General features: G+C 37.7%; 1 pseudogene; it reads right to left on the bottom strand.

Annotated features, from left to right (window-relative positions):
* Positions 1-1,196: 1,196 nt before the first annotated feature.
* On the bottom strand, positions 1,197-18,075 carry LOC138804202 (immunoglobulin kappa variable 1-27-like; annotated as a pseudogene).
* Between the last annotated feature and the right edge of the window lie 475 nt (positions 18,076-18,550).

Here is an 18,550-nt window from a genome sequence, read left to right as displayed (position 1 = left end):
GGTGAGATTGATCAATTTGCATTGTATTTAGAACCTGCTTTTTAAAATGGCAATTCTTTTGTACGACTGCTTAAACATTAAAAATTGGGAAACAAAATTAATGATGGAATGGTAAAGTAGGTCCTCTCTGAGTATGGGGACTCATGGGATAGAGAGAAAAAAAACGGAGTTAAAGCAGGAAAATATGGTAGAAATACAATATGAACATATAAAATGTTTCTAATGAACATTCAGATTTGTAATTGTGTAGTGATAGAAACCACATGAGTCTAAGAAGTTGATGGGTATGTAATGTGTAAAAGAGCCAGATCATGATATTCAAGGAAGGTCCGCAAAACTGTTCTGAATTAAAAGCAGACTGAGATCTAGGCCAGTAAAGGCAACCTGTAAGTGGGTCCTTTTGTCACAAATGTTGTTACAATTGTCAAAGTCAAAATGGTCTTGCAGTCCACAGGGCATGATTTAGGATACCATCATTTTATTGCAGATACCATAATTTTATTGGGTCAGATAAGAAAATGCCCTGTTTTTAAGAAATGTTTAGGCTGTAAAACTATGAGGGCATATTCTGAAATGAATGAGAAGAAAATGCAATTTTTACGACACTTACAACCCATCTGTAAGAGTAAAATTGTTTCAAATAATTTGCAATACAAAATAAAATTCCTTAACCATATGCTAAAATCATTCTTCCTTTGTAAGACAAATCACTTTTCTACAAATGTCCAAGATAATACTGTTTCCTCAAGGATATGACCCTTAAAAAGCCAAATGTTTCTTAATGCCCACCTAATAATTGCCTAAGTATTGCTCTTAGTTTAGGGGCCTCCATATTCTGTCCTTTGAGTGTGGCCTTATTCAGCAACCTAGAAGTTCTTACTAATGCTAAACATATTTGTCAAAGAGAAATTAATTTTCACTTCTTCCAGCCAAGCAAGAAGGAACCAGGATTAGGATAAACCTAAAACCCTGGACTAGTCATGATCTATTGCAAAACAATGACTCCCAAGTCAGATTCAAATCAACATCACATCACTGAGTTTGGAAACATAGAGAGGAAGAGAGAGATCAAAAGTTCCACTAGGAATGTAAGAATGCCAGAAAGTCCTGACACCTAATGGATCATGAAGGACCCTATGAAAAATGCAGTGTCTTCATTCAAGTCCCTATCTTCTATTTCAATTGGAGCCTTATAATGTCACAACAATAATCAGAGCGTCTTATCAACCAGAAAGAATTTGGAAACCCAGAAAAAGTGGTATCACCCTTTAATATATTTCATTGCTCCCAGAAATTAGACCTCTGACATAGTTTTCCTTCAGTCATTCTGACAGAGTGGACAATTCAAATATCAAATTTCCTTGTGAGAATTGGGGAGAATGATGGAAGGGCTGACAAGATGTATTGAACTCCTAAACTGATTTGGAGAATGATAACTTCTTATGCAAATGCTTAAAATGATAAAAACATAATTTACAAGGTATCAATTATTTTCATCATCATTACCGTGTGGCAACAAAAGTTTCAAACTAAAAAGTTCAAGCCTAAATTTCATAGACTCTGTGTTTCTTCATTGGATCCATCCTGTTCATAGGATAGATCACAGCAGTAGTCCATTCCCCAGGTCCACAGTGGGGCCAACCCTGCTGCAGGAAAGAGAACTCAGTTGCTCCTCTATTCTTGTTTGACTTCAGGTTTGAAAGCCTGCAAAACTGCCCACTTCTGGCAGGTCCACTAGATAGTATCTTGATTAGCAACAAAATGTGTAGGTGATGTTCTTGGAGTAAACTGGCTTCCCTTGATCCTGTATGGAATGGCTACTCTTGCTGATAGTTGTAAATATGAATAATAGGCAGAAAAGTGCATATTCTGGAATTCAAATTACACAGTCTTAGGAAATGTTATCGAGTAGATTTCTGAAAAGCTTCAAGAAACAGATCCAACACGGCCACTGCTAATTGAGCCTGCAGAAGTATCTCCAACACCTGTGGCTTCAGTTTCAGGCGACTCCCTAGGGAAGAAGGATATTCCTGTAAATCGGAAGGTTTACAACTCTGCAGCAGTACAGCTACCAGAAACCAGGGCTCTGGGCCTGCAGCCTTTCCTGTATGGACTATATCATCATTTGTACTTCTTGAGGATTCATCCATTCTGTTCATTCTGTTATCCCAAACCACCAATCTGATCTTGGATATAGATGCAATGCACATTTTTCCATATACAAATTCACATTTTGTGAAACATCAGGAGAAATACATGACCACAGAATACATTGCAAACATATTCTTTACAAGACAAAATTACTTACCTCAATTCAGATGATAGGGAAACCCAAACCCACTTGGTGGTTCTCCTTCAGAAGTCTCAAGTGTAATCCCAGGACTAAATTATAATGGTGAAACCAAAGTAGTATTTCATTTATAGACTTTTAAAGAAAATAATAATCTTCTTATTTGCAATAACTACTATAAGTTTAAGATAAGCAGATAAGTTCAAAAGCTATGTAGATATGACCATATAAGATGATATTAAGCGAAATGAACCCCAAGATAGGGACACAAATATTTTTTTTTCTTTCTTGCTATTGTTTATAATGTATGTATAATGTACTATGTGATTTTGTTTGTTTCATTGGTATGTTCCTTCCCCACGGAATAACCCGTTTTCACTGTATTTTATTTTGGTGCCCTGCATCTTGTATATACATTTTTCTAATTTGGGGAGGGGAAGGGACAAACAAAATGTTTAAATAGGGATATAGGTTGACCCATTGTAACAATGAGATGTACAACACACTATGTTGAAAGTGAACTTTACAACTTTCGGGGGGGCGGAAGGAGGGGTGGGGGAGTAGTTGAGGAGGCGGGGAAGGAAGGGATGGTAGGGGAAACATAAAGGAGGAGGCATCAATGCTCAGAATTTTTACAATAAAAATGTATAAAAATAACTACTGACAGATTACATATGGCACCCATGTTTTTCCTTACTAAATCTCCACAATCTAGGTTCCCCACATCTTCCTTTAAGACCAGATCTGTAAGTGTTTAACTACATGATTTAATACACTGTTACTTTGTTGTCTGTGGTTAAATTAGAACAGAACAGAAAAATGTGAAATGATGTGATCCAACAGAGAAGGTTGAGCGGATTGGGAGATCAGACATCACTCCCCTCTCCCTTTAAACTCTCTTTCAACACAAAGCAAACTTAGTTTGTAGGAATGCAAGTTAGCATAGTCAGTATGGAGACAGTAAGGAAGTTACTAAAATACCTAAAAAGAGACATACCAGATGATTTGGCTACCTCACTCCCGGAATACATGTGAAGGAAATAAAGCCAACATACAAAAGTGATGTTTATAAAGGAATTTCTGCATATATAGATTTACTGTGATACTGTTATCACTAGAGAAAATTTGAAATTGATCAATTGTCCTAGAATCGATTAGAAAGTAGTGATGAACTGGTCCATATATGTATGTATGTCTGTGTATATGTATATATATAGATTATACATATATACATATATATACATATAAACAACATATATAAAGAAACATGAAATCCTGTAATCCGCAGCAAAATGAATGGAACAGGAGGACATTCTGTTAAAACAGGCAAAACTAAAGGCATTATGTATGGTCTTTCTCATTCAAACAAACTTAAAACAATTAAAATAGAAGAGTAATTATGTGGGCCTGAAAAGGGTTCCAGTTCAGGAGGCCGGAGGGTGAGCACAGGGGAAAAGTAGAAGGACATGATCAATGTACATAATAGATGTATATGGAGAATCCCAGAATGTTATTAATAGATACTGCTAAAATATGTTAATACAATAGATACCAGAGAAGTAATGACTAAAATCTGAAGCAATGAATCTGTCCTTCATATTAAACAATTCCTGACGGTAGCTCATACATATAATACTAGTTATTCTGGAAGTTGATATCTCATGATCCTTGTTCAAAGCTGGCCTGCGCAGGAGACTTTGTGAGACTCTTAGCTCCAATTAACCACCAGAATACTAGAAATGGAACTGTGGCTCAATATGTTGGAGTGCTAACATTGAGCCAAAGAACTCAAGCCCCAAGACTGACAATAAAAATAACATAAAAATTGCTGCTTAGAATATCTATTACTTGTGTTATTGTTTTACAAACCTCAACTGTTGACACAATTAACACTCTTCACGTCTATATTGTCTATATATGAGCAGCTCTGTCAGCAGGTGGAGGCACTAGGAGGAGCAGCTGGGGCAGCCCAGCCTCTCACTTCTGCTTCCCTGGGAGGTTTTTGTCATGGCTTATATCACTGTGGGAGGAGAGTTGCTATACTGTTGACAGTAATAAGTGGCAACATCTTCAGGCTGCAGGCTGCTGATGGTGAGAGTGAACTCTGTTCCATATCCACTGCCACTGAACCTGGATGGCCAGATGCCAAAATACTACTACCATAGATCAGGAGTTTAGGGGCTTTCCCTAGTTTCTGCTGGTACCAGGCTAAACTGCTATAAATGTTTCCACTGGCTCTGCAAGTGATGGTGGCTGTGCCTCCTACAGATGCAGACAAGGTGGATGTGGACTGGGTCATCTGGATGTCACACCTCGCATCTGGCAGGGGAAACATGAAACAAATATCCACATTATTACCCGAATTATAAGAAAGCTCTCCTGAAGAGTAAAGCATCATGGATCACACTGAGGAATTTTAATGCCCAATATTCTTTATCCTTACCTGGGAGCCAGAGCAGCAGGAGCCCCAGAAGCTGAGCAGGGATCCTCACGTCCATGTTGTGTGCTGACTGGGACAGACTGCTACACCGACTATGAGCAGCCTATGAAGAAGTCCTGAGGGCAGTGGACTGTGCTGCTGGCACATGCAAATCATCAGCATCTGGACAAGGTTAAACACAACTGTACGGCTGCCTCACCTCAGTAGATCTACACAACTTTGAGTCTCAGGAGATTTAGATTAGGCAACAGACTGTATTGTAGCCACAGAAGAGAATCAGCACATTTCTTTCCTGTGGATGGAGCACACCACTGATCCCATTGAGGATAAAAGTCTCTTTTCTTTTTATTTCTTTATCTAAGACAAGACCTATCCATTAAAAGGTTAGTTCCAGAAATTTATAGACGTTTGCACAACACTCATTTGGCACAGGCCTTTATTATCGAGAGCAGGAATTTTGGTAATTGCTCTGATTCTCTGATCATCTTTATGTGGTAAGTTGTCAGCACTGCTGTCCTGTAATGCGATCCTTAGAGATGAAATAAGAATGTGGAGCTATTACATTGATTGGAAAGTAGTTAAACTTGTGAATTGTGCAGCACAGCCTTGTTTTCTCCTATATCTCTGAATTTCTTGCATCAGCAGATACATAAAAGCAAGACATTTTCTTCTCTTCAAACCTGATCAATCTTTTCCACCATCCTAGGGGTGTGTATAATTTATAATGTCCATTATTGAGGTCTTCATAATCCTTCTGGGTTTTAAACATCTTAATGAAAGCCACTGTGTTTGAATCAGAGATTCTCCTTGAAAAGAAGAATAAACTCTGGTTATGCTGAAGCCTACTGAGTTGCCTAAACCTACATATATTCCCTTCATCTGGTGGTGTCTTCTATTTGAGAAGAGAACACTGTGTTTAACAGCTGGGTTAAAGATATTGGGCTCAAGTAGAGCAAGTAGAACCATAGAAAGGAAGATCATGTCAGAATTTTTGAACAGAATCCAGGAGCCAGCAGTACATGGAAATGTCATCCATATTAACAGGAGGCAACATGGGCTTAGAAGCAAGAGTGAGGAGAGCTGATTGTCTATGCTGGGGAGAAAGATCATTGCTGGCTGCACTGAAGGTGCTGAGGTGGAATGAGACACGAGGACATCCATTTGGGCCTGTGCAGTTGTCAGGGCCCACAAGTCACTACTGCATGGGATGCAAAGTTGACTCATCTCAGCAGTGTTATGCCAGTGTGAGTAATATATGAGCAAATATGTGAGGGGAATGTATGCTATGATCATGTAAGTGACAGTGACAGCTGGTGTTTCTCATCATTTAAAAAAGTTGATCATGTGGCTAAATTCATGAGGGATCAATGGAGCTTACAGCACTACTCTTGAAGCAAAGAATTGTAATCTAATTACAGGAGAACTTTGTCTAAGAATGTATTTCAGAATAACCTACTGCTGTGCATGCAGGTGGAGAAATCACCATAAATTCACACATATATGTATGTACATATAAGACTAGATGAATGAATATGTGTATGGATAATTTTTCACAGTCTAGAAGTAATGATGCTGTAGTTCCATGAATAGATAGCACCATCACAAATGTACCTGTAAACTTTCTCCAGTAAATGAAACAAGTGACCCTTGTGGAAATAATTGAATTTTTAAATCAAAACTAAGAAAGTGTAAGATAATTTTGGACCATTTTGTGCCAAACACAAAAAAAATTCCTGGTATGAGAGGTAAAGGAAAAAGTGGAGAGAATCAGCTAGCAAGGGATGCCCACTGGCCAATTTCAAGGGATTTTGAATACCATATAAACAGTAATATACACCATTAAATAAATTGTAAACCCTTGGATTCACCATGGTATTTTCATAAGAAATGTGATATTCTATTTTTTTGTGGAGAAATGTGATATTCTATAATGATCAAATCTTCCCCACACATTTTCATAAATTGCAAAAGGGAAAAATTGTTCTATAGCAGAGAAATCTGGCAGCCATCACCTAGTCTAGAATTGAGATGAAGATCACTAGTAATGATGATTCAAACTGTGGGTCTGTTGACAGTCACCATACAAAGAACACAGTGGCACTTCTGGACTTTGCTCACATACATGCACTACTGAATATAACCTGGGGGAAAATTCCATGAATCTAGTTTGAGAGACATTCAGAAACATGGCTGCTGTGCAGTCACTAAGAATGATAAGACCATGATTATATCGTGTTTTTTTCCTACACAATAGGATGCAAAATAACATATATTCCTCCATTAGAACTTACTCATCATGTGGCAATATTTCACTGGCAGTAGGCAGAGATTTCAGTTTATAGAAGAATGGAGAAACAAAAGGTAATTCAAGGAGGAAGCTCAAACAAAACTTAATCCAGGGGTTCATTTGTTATAGCAAGATATGATTTTTTCCTACCTCTCTCCTCTGTCCTCCTGTGTCCTATTTCTGTAATTAGGAGAAGGTTTTTCCTTGTTGTTAACAAATTGTAGAACTGTGTATTCTCCTTGCCATGCACAGGCTTCTATCTACCACTAGGATCTGTTTCTCTCCATGAGGTCAAGACAGGTAAGATCAACTTGGACAAATGCAGGAGACAATCACTGCCGAGGGAATGACTTCTCAAACAGGCAAATCAGCTGTCCTGCAGTGGGATTAAATTAAACATCCTTAAAATCAAACTGCCTACAGACAATAATAGCTGTTTGTAGTAAGAGCTCTAAAGTGCATAACAGATGCATTGGAAGATCATACATATATGTCCATTGTTTCATCTATGACCAAGGCCATGAGTTTTGATTAAAGAAGGAAAGTAAGTTACAATTTGAAGGAAGTATCATTATGAATCAGAGCGAAATCAAACATAATTTCTCTCCCTATGCCTGTGAACAAATCACTTAAAATGAAGATTGGTTCCCTTCATTAACAGAGATACTAAAAATGGCCCAAGATACTCTTACAGCAGGTTCAAGGTTTCTTTTGAATAAAGAGTCAGGGTCTGGTTCATGTTACTCATCTGAGTGTTTGCTGATTTCCAATTGCAGGGACATGATGGAATGAAAAATTAATATCCTTATTCAGAATATGGGTTTGTTAAATAGGCTTCAGTGAGATTACACGGGATATATTTAATGAACCACAGATGTTCAATTTTAACTTATTTCCAGTACACACATGATGGATTAGAAGACGTTTGCCTTAGTTTGGATAACTGGCCACTAGTGAGCACAGAGTTGAGTTTAATTTCCATGAAATATAATTGTTCAACTTCTTGTCTATTTCTCTTTTCATTATGATAAATTAGAAGACAATAAATGGAACTGGAAGTCCAATACCATGTGCCCTGATTTAAGGACCTTGCTGAAAGTGGGAGAATACACTCGGGACCAGTGACTCAGACCTGTGATTCTAGCTACTTAGGAAACTGAGCTGTGAGGATCACAGGTCAATGCCAGCTCACACACAAACCTCTGTGAGACTCTTACCTCCAATTATTCAACAAAAGCCAATAGTGAAACTGTGGATCAAGTATTCAATGCTATCTTTGAGGAGAAAACCTCAGCCACAGCATCCAGGCCTTAATTTCAAAAGCTACAACAACATTGAGAAAGAGGATGAGAATCCCAAAGGAGTAAGTTAGGAGCAGCCATAGAAACAAGATTTGTTCATTTGATTTCTGTCAGTCTCATTAAAATGAAAATTCTGTGAGATCATTGATTTTCTTAGAGGTGCTCATGACTTCACTGTTGTCGATTGTTCATAATAACTATCAGTGTATAACCTTAAATAATTCCTTTGTGTTGATGATAGGAATAAATGAACAGCTGTACAACTTGAGACCTGCTGCTGTTTCACCTTTGACCACCAGGGGGAGGTGTGGAACCTTAGACTTGTCAGTGGCAGGCATAGGGAGGACTTGAACTGGGACAGGATAGTCTGCTTGACCTGAGTAGCAGTGACAAAGATGGCTCCTGAGCATGTGGTGACTCAAGGTTCTGCAGTGGTGCTTGTACTGAGAGAGATATCAGAAGTCTGCTCTGATGTCTGGAACTGATATGTACTGAAGAAGAGGAACTTAAACATGACTTTAAAACTCAAACAAGGGGCTAAGACAAAGCCATAAACCCTGCACTCTGTTCTCATCCTGTCCAATGACTTAAATATTTTGCATGAGGTAACACAAGAAGTATTGCTTCCCTTATTTTTGTAATCAACTATTCTGGTACCAACCATATCATGTTTCACATGGTGTATCAGTTGGAAGAGTTTAGTTAATGATTAATGTATTTAACTACTGAAAATTTTGGTGAATATTAGTGAGAATCTTGCACTTACTATGCCAATCTTAACCATTCTGACAATTCTTGGGAAAACTCCATTTTTGTCTCCCTTTCCAAGATTTACCACACTTGCACTTTTCTTTCACATCATCACATGATTTGCATAGTACTATTGGGTCCAAGCCAGGATGCACAGAGTTCTGTTTACAATTAGCTTGTGGCTCACATTTTCCTGGGCTTCACTTAATAATGATAACTGCCTACAGGTGTAAGAACCTTGCATGGCTAATCATTTCAACAGGGAAACAATGTGATAATGCTCCATTTCTCCCTACTGCATTTGAGGCTAGAATAACCATCTTCTGGAAAATAGTGCCTCCCTCAGTTCACTTCGGAACAATGCTCACACACCTGAACACAAGTGCTAGAGCAATGGGAACTCTAGACTGATGCTGGGAGGCAGAGATCAGGCTTGTAGCCCTGGCTGCTTAGGAGGCTGAGATCTGAAGGATCCTGATTGAAGGCCAGTCTAAGAAAAAATGGTCATAAGACCTATCTCCAAAATGTCCTCTAAAAGCATTTTTGGGTGCATGGCCTAAATAATCAAGGACCATTCTAATAAATGAGAGGACATATGGTCAACCTCAGCTCTTAAAAATAAATAAATACTAATAAAATGTAGATCATTCCTAATTGAAAAGCAACATCAACAAACAAATCTAACTCCAGATAGCGTTCTGCAATAAAGCTAACCTTAACGTCTCTTTTGAGAAATTTAGCTAAACATGACATTTTAAAAAGCTGACAAGTGATAATTGCATAAAAACTATTTTGGCTTTATAGGTCAAAATTATTGGCAATGATCTCTATGAAAGACAACAAATAATGATGAGGAGATCAAATTACAGAAAATATTTTATATCCCCACAATGTTTTTCCTGTTTTCAGTAATAATTTTTCAGATCTGTGAATTTTAACTTTTGTTACTCAGGTTAACAAACTTGAAACTGGTTATCATTTTATAATTGTTTAAACCTAAGTCTCATTCTAGTGAAAGGAGCCAGTAAGTAGGGAGTTATAAAAGAAATATAAACATATACATACAGAAATGAAATCAACACAGAAATGAAAGTGAGTGCTACTTTGAAAATAATTCAGTGCTCAGAAAATAATTCAGAAGAAATATTAAATTAAAACTCCAAGTGATTTGGGTAAGGAAAAGGGAATTAAAAATAGTGAAAAAGGACAACTGGTGAACCATTGCCACAACAATACCCACAAACACTAAATTGGAAATGAACTTTACATCTTGTGGGGAAGTGTAGTCAGGTGGGAAGGAAAGTGGAAGATATTGAGGGATGGGGTAAAATGTTCAACAAGAAATGTACTCATTACCTTACATATGTAAATATAACACCACTGTATATCACTTTTACAACAAAATTATATTTAAAAAGTAAATAAATGGATAAATGTTGAAGGGCCATCAGGTAGAGTGAAAAGTAAAAGGAGATGGTGATAATTAATAAATTCAGTAGAAGAATGTATTATATATTACAACACAATATAATATAGTCTCTTTGTATAGAGAATATTATGATATATATACAGAACACTATATATACATGAAACATATACATAGAATACATACATATGTCATTAAAGTATATAGGACAATGCATCCATATATGTTAGCATATTAACGTGTCAATAATGCACATGTTGATACCTGACACATATGAAACATATGTGACATATTTGATGTGTGAGCTATATAGCATATGTAACATGCATATGAAAAATATGTGGCATGTGTGACACATGTAATGTATGCAACACATATGACATATGTGACCTGGGTGTCCTATATGGAATATGTGACATATATGCATATATATCATATAAATGTTTGCATATAAGTCATATAAATGTATGTGAATATAAAGAGGACTGGAAGGTGGCTCAGTAGTAGAGCACTTGCCTTGCATGCCTGGGTTCGATTCCTCAGCACCATATAAGCAAAAAGTAAAAAGCCAGAAGTGGTACTGTGGCTCAAGTGGTAGAGCACTAGCCTTGAGCTGAAGAGCTGAGGGACAGTGCCCAGGCCCAGAGTTCAGGTCCCATGACCGGACGCCCCCCCCAAAAAAAAAGAAGAATAAAGAGTAGTATATATTTTTAATTTTTGATCAATGTATATTATAATCTTCTTGTAAATATCCCAATGAAAGCCCTTTGTACAGTTCCTCTATGCTAATACTATTTTTAAAACATTCTGTGTGCTCACTGATACAGACTGGTACTGACTGCTGCACAGGGTGTGAGCAGCCTGTTATGAAGTTATAATGTACTGTGTTGTGTTCTGGCACATGCAAATCAGCAGGAGATAGTAACGGGGCAAACAGCAGCAGGGCTGACAGATTTTCATCTCTTAGTACATATCTGTTGTCCATAATGTGCTCAGGTTTCAGTAAGGTCTACCTGACAAGAGTAGTGCAACTGAGCTAGCAGAAAATGGTTGTCACTTGAAGCCAGAGAACCAAATAACTTTATATCCTGTGATTTTTATTATTGTGATTTCCATGTTGTTCACAAAATGCTTTTCATGCTAGCCTTTTATAAAAGTAAATCATTCTGAAAAGGACGGATCCAGAAACGTACAAATAATTATTTTTTTATTGTGAAAACACTGAACAGAGGGGTTACAATTACATGGCCAAGATAATGAGTACATTTCTTATCAAGCATTGTAGCCTCCTCCTTAGTTTCCCCTTCCTATCCCTTCCCATCCTCTTCCCCCAGGCCCCCACCAATGTATCCTCCTCATCTCTCCATCCCCCACCAAAGTTGTAAAGTTCATTTTTCAACATAACGACTTGTACATTTTATTATTGCAATGGGTCCATCTGTATCCCTTAAACTATTTGTTTTTGACCTTCCCCTCCACAAATTATACCAACATCAAATACAGTGAAAGCAGGGGTTATACTGTGGGGGAGAGACATACAAAGCAACAAAGCAATCATCTCATAAATATGTTAGAAAAAATCACATGAATGAAAAAATCCTTTGAATACATATCTTAGGGTTCATTTCCCTAACATCAACTTATCTGACCTTTTCTGCTTGACTCAGACATATATTAGTTGTTGCAAATAAGGAAAATGATGGGACCTATGTTTCTTTGGGCCTGGCTTACTTCACTTAATATAATTTTTTCAAAGTCTTTCAATTTCCTAACAAACGGGGCAATGTCATTTTTCTGATGGAGGCATAGAATTCCATTGTGTATATATACCACATTTCTTGATCCATTCATCTACTGAGGGGCATTTGGGTTGGTTCCATATCTTAGCTATGGTAAATAGTGCTGCAATAAACATAGTCGTGCTGATAGCTTTAGTGTGGTCTTGTTTGTAAACATTTGGGTAAATGTCCAAAAGTGGGATTGCTGGGTCATAGGGGATATGTGGAGTCTCTTAAGGAACCTCCATACTGCTTTCCAAAGTGGTTGAACAAGTTTACATTCCCACCAACAATGAAGTAAGGTTCCCTTTTGTCCACATCCCCTCCAGCATCTGTTGTTATTAGAGTTCTTGATTATAGCCATTCTAACTGGGCTGAGATGGTATCTCAATGTCGTTTTGATTTACATTTCTTTTATGCTAGAGAGGTTGAGCATTTCTTCATGTGTCTATTGACCATCCTTCTTATCTTATTTGCAATAACTAGTATATGTCTGAGTCAAGCAGAAAAGGTCAGATAAGGTGATGTTAGGGGGATGAATCCCAAGATAAGTATTCAAATGTGGTTTTTTTTCCTTTCATGCAATTGTTTCTACTGTATTTATAAGATTATTTCTTTGTTGCTTTGTATGTCCCTCCCCCATAGTATAACTCATACTTTCACTGTATTTGATGCTGGTATAATTTGTCTAGGGGAAGGGAAATAAACAAATGGTTTAACTAGGGATACAGGTAGACCCATTGCAACAATGAAATGTACAAGTCTTTATGTCAAAAAATGAACCTAACAACTTTGGTGGGGTTGAGCGGAGGATCGGATGGGGGGAGGGGAGGAGTATGGGAAGGAATGGGAAGGGGAAACAACAAGGAGGCAACAATGCTTGATAAGAAATGTACTCACTATCTTGCCCATGTAATTGTAACTCCTCTGTACAGTATTCTCACAATAAAAATAAATAAATAGAAGGCCAAGCCAGGTAAAATCACAAGACCTCATCTGAAAAATAAACTAAAGTAAAAACTGATGGTGAAATGACTTAAGTTATAGAGCCTAATAAGCAGGAAACCCCAAGTTCAAACACCAGTAGAACCAAATATATTGCTTTATCATTTCCTACTAAGCATATAATATCTTCAATACAAATCATGTATTCAATTTCTTCTAATTCCTATAAATTCAATATTTTTTATTTCAGTTCTAGAACAGGGTCTTGAACTCAAGGCCTACTGCTCACTCTTGTTTGGATTTTTCTCTCAAGGTTAGTGTTCTAGCACTTGAGCCACATCTCCATGTCTGGCTTTTTGCTTATCAATCACAGAAATAAGAGTCACAAGATTTATCCAAAGATGTAGATAAATATTAAAATGATCCTTTCCCATGGCTACCATGATAAACCTCCTTTTTTATGCCTTTCACTATGTCTGTATTTGGCATTTGGGAATGAGTAGCCAGACAAAATATGGGAGTCTGCATTTTGAAATGTTACAAATCTGGTTTCAGAATGATCAGTGTCCAGCATGGGAGATGTGCCTTTGATTCTGTTAGACTACAAAACAGGGAGACACATACCTACTCCATAGTTTGGATAACTTTGCATCCAATGATTTGATATTTCAAATTGATATGTCAACATTTTACTGTAAATTATCCTGATGGTATTTGCATAGAATCTTTCTTGTGTATCATTACATTTTTTATTCTCTTTATCTCACAGTTCTTTTTGAGTGTACTACAGATAGAACTCAGGGACTTCAAATTGCTAGGCCATCACTCTATCCACTAAGCCACCTTCCATCTGATTTTGCTTTAATTCATTTTTCTGGTATCATCTGGAATGTATAAAAAATGTTTGAGCTGCCCTGGATGGAGATCTTTCTACCTCTTTGTCCTTTATATCTGAAAGTACAAGGCATGCATCACCAGGCCTGGACTTCTCATATTCTTCTTATTTGTTTGCTTGTCAATTCATGATAGTGGTCATGACTTGTACTTGACATGTGCAATGTTAAAAGCATACACTTACATGTGTCTCACCCAAAGTTATTGGCAGTGAATTTTTCTTGAACCTAATATTAGAAAAACTCTGATGAAAATCCCAGGAACCAAGGTGAAAATCTTATCCAAAAGTTACTGTAGAGAACCCTAAGAAACAGAGACACTAAAACTATGCAGCCAATCAAACAGTTGCCCATTATGTAGCAATTGTTTTTGTTTGTTTGTTTTTTGGTCAGTTGTGGGGCTTGAACACTGGGCTTGGGCGCTCTCCCTCAGCTCTTCGGTTCAAGGAAAGCACTCTATTGCTTGAGCCACAGTGCCACTTTGGTAGCAATTGTTATGAGCCAAACAATCACAGTGATCTCATGGATTTTTGCTACTCAGCAGTCTGAAATTCAGGTCTACCTAGAACCCACTTTGGGTTTTTCCTGCTCCTTCAAGTTGTGCTCATTGGATGGCTGGTCTTCAACCATGCATGTGTTAAAGGACAGTGTGATCTGCTCTTTACTTTGGCTTAAGTTCTCTGGCTCTGAATGTCCTCCCTGTCTGTCTTCTAATTCCTCAATAAAAATAAAACTCTCCTTTTCCATCTGCAACATGCGTCTCAAGAAAGCATTTCTTCTGTGCCACTCTATTCCATGTATGTCTCTGCAGACTCAGGGTAAAATGCACATCCATAGACACAATCCAGCTGCTATCCTGTGAGCCTGAGGTCAAACAATGTGCCCTGGTGGCCCCGCCCTTCCATGCTTTATGGAGTGTGGCAGCTGCTATGTTCCTTACTTATCTGCTTCAGCATCCTCATTTGTGTAACTGTTATAGTAGTGCCGAACACATTGCTGTACCTTTCTCTGGGATTTTACCTTCTTCCATCCATGGGCCAATTTTTTCCTTGGCTATTTTCACTCACAGGATCATATATCTCCTAATTCTAAGTATTTTCTTCGATGGCAACACACCCACCTCCTCAATCTAGATCCTCCTATATCCACTGCTAAAACCTTGCCTATAAAAGAGAGATGCCCTATATTTGTCATTTTTACTTGCTCTTTTTTAATTTTTATTGTGAAAACACTGCACAGAGGAGTTACAATTACGTGGGCAAGATAATGAGTACATTTCTTATCAACATTGCAGCCTCCTCCTTTGTTTCCCCTTCCCATCCCTACCCACCTTTCCCCCACCACCCAATTCTCCTCCCTCTCCCAACAAAGTTGTAAAATTCGTTTTTCCACATAACAACTTGTTATAGCTAAGATATGGAACCAACCCAGATGCCCCTCAGTAGATGAATGGATCAAGAAAATGTGGTATATATACACAATGGAATTCTATGCCTCCATCAGAAAGAATGATTGCCCCATTTGTCAGGAAATGGAAAGACTGGGAAAAAAATTATATTAAGTGATTTACTTGCTCTTAATTCACCTTTTTGTATACCTTTTTCCCTAACACTTAACTCAGGATATTTAGTAGTGGCAACTTCAATACTCACAATAGAAACTCTTTCAGAGTGAGTTTTTTCCCAAGTTATTTCTTATGATTAATTGGATATATTTCCATGTAAAGTTATAATCTATAGGACAATATTTTATAAAATGGAAGAGTTTACCTATACATTGCTTAAAAAATTTGGTAAGTCTTAAGACGATACATAAATGACATAGCATATAATAACAAAACAATGTGACAATAATACTTATTAGACACTATACTGGAAATGAACTTCACAGCTTGGGCTGGGGGAGTAGTTGGCAGGGTAGACATTGGAGATAATGAGGGATAGGGCAACACTATTCAAAAAGAAACCTACTCATTACCTTACTTTTGTAATTGTAACCTCTCTATGTATCACCTTTACAAAAAAGTGAAAACAATAAAATAGAGAAAATCAGAAAAATCATAGACTAATACCTAATAATACATCATATATATAAAAATAACACATAAAAAACTTTATATAATTTATATTTAATTATTATGTACTGTATCTTATACATTAGGTATATATACATAAATATGATGCATAAATTGCATACATATGTTCACTTGTCAATATGAGAATCAGAGGGCTTCTGACTTAAGGAAGATCTGCTTTATCTTGGGATTTCTCTTTTTCTTTTTATAAATAAAACACGTCAGTGTTGTTCCGCTGACTGTCCAAGATTGCTAGATTCTTGAGATTTAAACAGAGAAGATTCAGTGAGCTAGGAACACCACTGTGATTCTTGGTGGGAACTGGTCTGGAGGACAGAGGGATTAAGCTCAAGAAACATCTCACCTTCAGTGAACCTTGCAGGAGAGCACAGAATGGCTGGATACCCAGTGCCAACAGGGTTGTTTGTATTCGGTGTTTCTCTTGGTAATTTCAGCTTGATTGCTAAGTGGAACTAGGATTTAGAATATAGAAATAACATTCATCTCCACCTCCTACTTTGCTTCTCTCTCTCTCTCTCTCTCTCTCTCTCTCTCTCTCTCTCTCTCTCTCTCTCTCTCTCTCTCTCTCTCTCTCTCGTTTTTCTTATTTTTCTCAGGCAATGTATGTTGATTAAGTCAAATATATTCCACAAGTATAAAACTCTTTTAAATTAGATAACTTATCTCTGCAGTTCATCATTCTGATTGAGTTAAAGAGGAAAATTATAGGCTATCTCCATTTATGTGAAAAATATTTCTAATAGAGTCAAAAGCTATCCATGACATATCAGCAGGCCAGGAATAATGGAAAATACCTGTTTTAATAAATAGGCAAACTCTGAAACAAACTTTGTACTCATTGATATAGTTATTTAGCATTTTACCACTTAAGTTGTATTAAAGTATGAAATGCTCACTATTATCTTCTGTACCTAATATTGTACTGAGGTTCTCCAAATGCAATAAGAAAAGCTACAACTAATTGGAAAAAGCACAAAAGACCTGAAGCAGAAAAAGGAAGTGGCAAACTGTCTTTACTTGCTGATGAAATTCATGCATGAAGTATTGAAAAATCTCAGAATAAAAGTTTTGAAGTAACTTCGAAGTGTCTCTGTGCACATTGTGAATATGTATTCAAAAATTTAAAAGCCTGAATAAAGTCAGAGTATTTCCATGTTTATAGTCTGGAATGTCATTTTAATATTTAACATTCAGCCCAGTGCCAGTATCGCACATCTATAATTACACTTACTCCAAAGATTGAGACACAGAGACTCGCTGGTCCAGGATATCCTGAGAAAGATTCCTGTCCGATGATTCTCAGACAGCTCTTGCAAGAGGAACCATGAGGAAAGCAGCTGGGACAGCCCAGGCTCACACTTCTGCTTCCTGGAGGTTTATGTTATGGCTTGTATCACTGTGGGTGTGTTATCATAATACTGTTGACAGTAATAAGTGGCAATGTCTTCAGGCTGCAGACTACTGATGGTGAGAGTGAACTCTGTCCCAGATCCACTGCCACTAAATCTGGAGGGGATCCCGGATTGTAAATACTTTGCACCATAGATCAGGAGCTTTGGAGCTCCCCCTGGTTTCTGCTGGTACCAGCTTAACCAATTGTTAATGCCCTGACTGGCCCGGCAAGTGATGGAGACTGTGTCTCCAGGAGATGCAGACAAAGTGGATGGAGACTGGGTCATCTGGATATCACATTTGGTACCTGCCATTGGAAAAGTAATAAGTATACAAAGAATCAAGCATGTTATAAGAAAGCTTCATAAACAGCCAAGCATCACTGACTACAGCTGACTGAGGAGATCCTCAGCATAGTCTTTCCTTACCTGTAATCCAGAGCAGCAGGAGCCCCAGGAACTGAGCAGGGGCCTTCATGTCCATGCTGTGTGCTGACAAGGACTGACTCCTGCTCAGGGTATGAGCAGCTTTCAAGAACTGCTCAGGGCAGTGGGCTGTGCTCTGAGCACATGCAAATCAGTAGGGGTTGGAAGGGGCCAGCACAGCTGCACCAGCATGCCAGATTTCAGTATCTCAGCCCAGACGTGATGTCCCAGACACACAAAAAAACATACCAGGGTAGCACTGATGTGCCTGAAGAGAATGTGTTTCTCTCTGGGGTTCAGGGGACAGAATGACTCTCTGGTTAAATACAATGAAGTTTAATTTATACATGGGTCATGACACGCTTTTCATGATAGCATTTTATCTAAGTCACTTTTTCAAGCAAAAATGGTCCCAAAATGTAGAATTAATGATTTTGATTAGATTTTCTAAGTCTTTGGTTTCCTATTTGTTAATCATAGACACAATCATTCAATTACTCAACCTACATGGGTATGTAGGTTGATAGA

The sequence above is a fragment of the Dipodomys merriami genome, unplaced genomic scaffold (assembly GCF_024711535.1).
Source record: "Dipodomys merriami isolate MVZ:Mamm:240054 unplaced genomic scaffold, mDipMer1.0.p SCAF_36, whole genome shotgun sequence".
NCBI classification, from domain to species: Eukaryota; Metazoa; Chordata; class Mammalia; order Rodentia; family Heteromyidae; genus Dipodomys; species Dipodomys merriami.
This window is presented reverse-complemented; position numbering and strand designations above follow the sequence as displayed.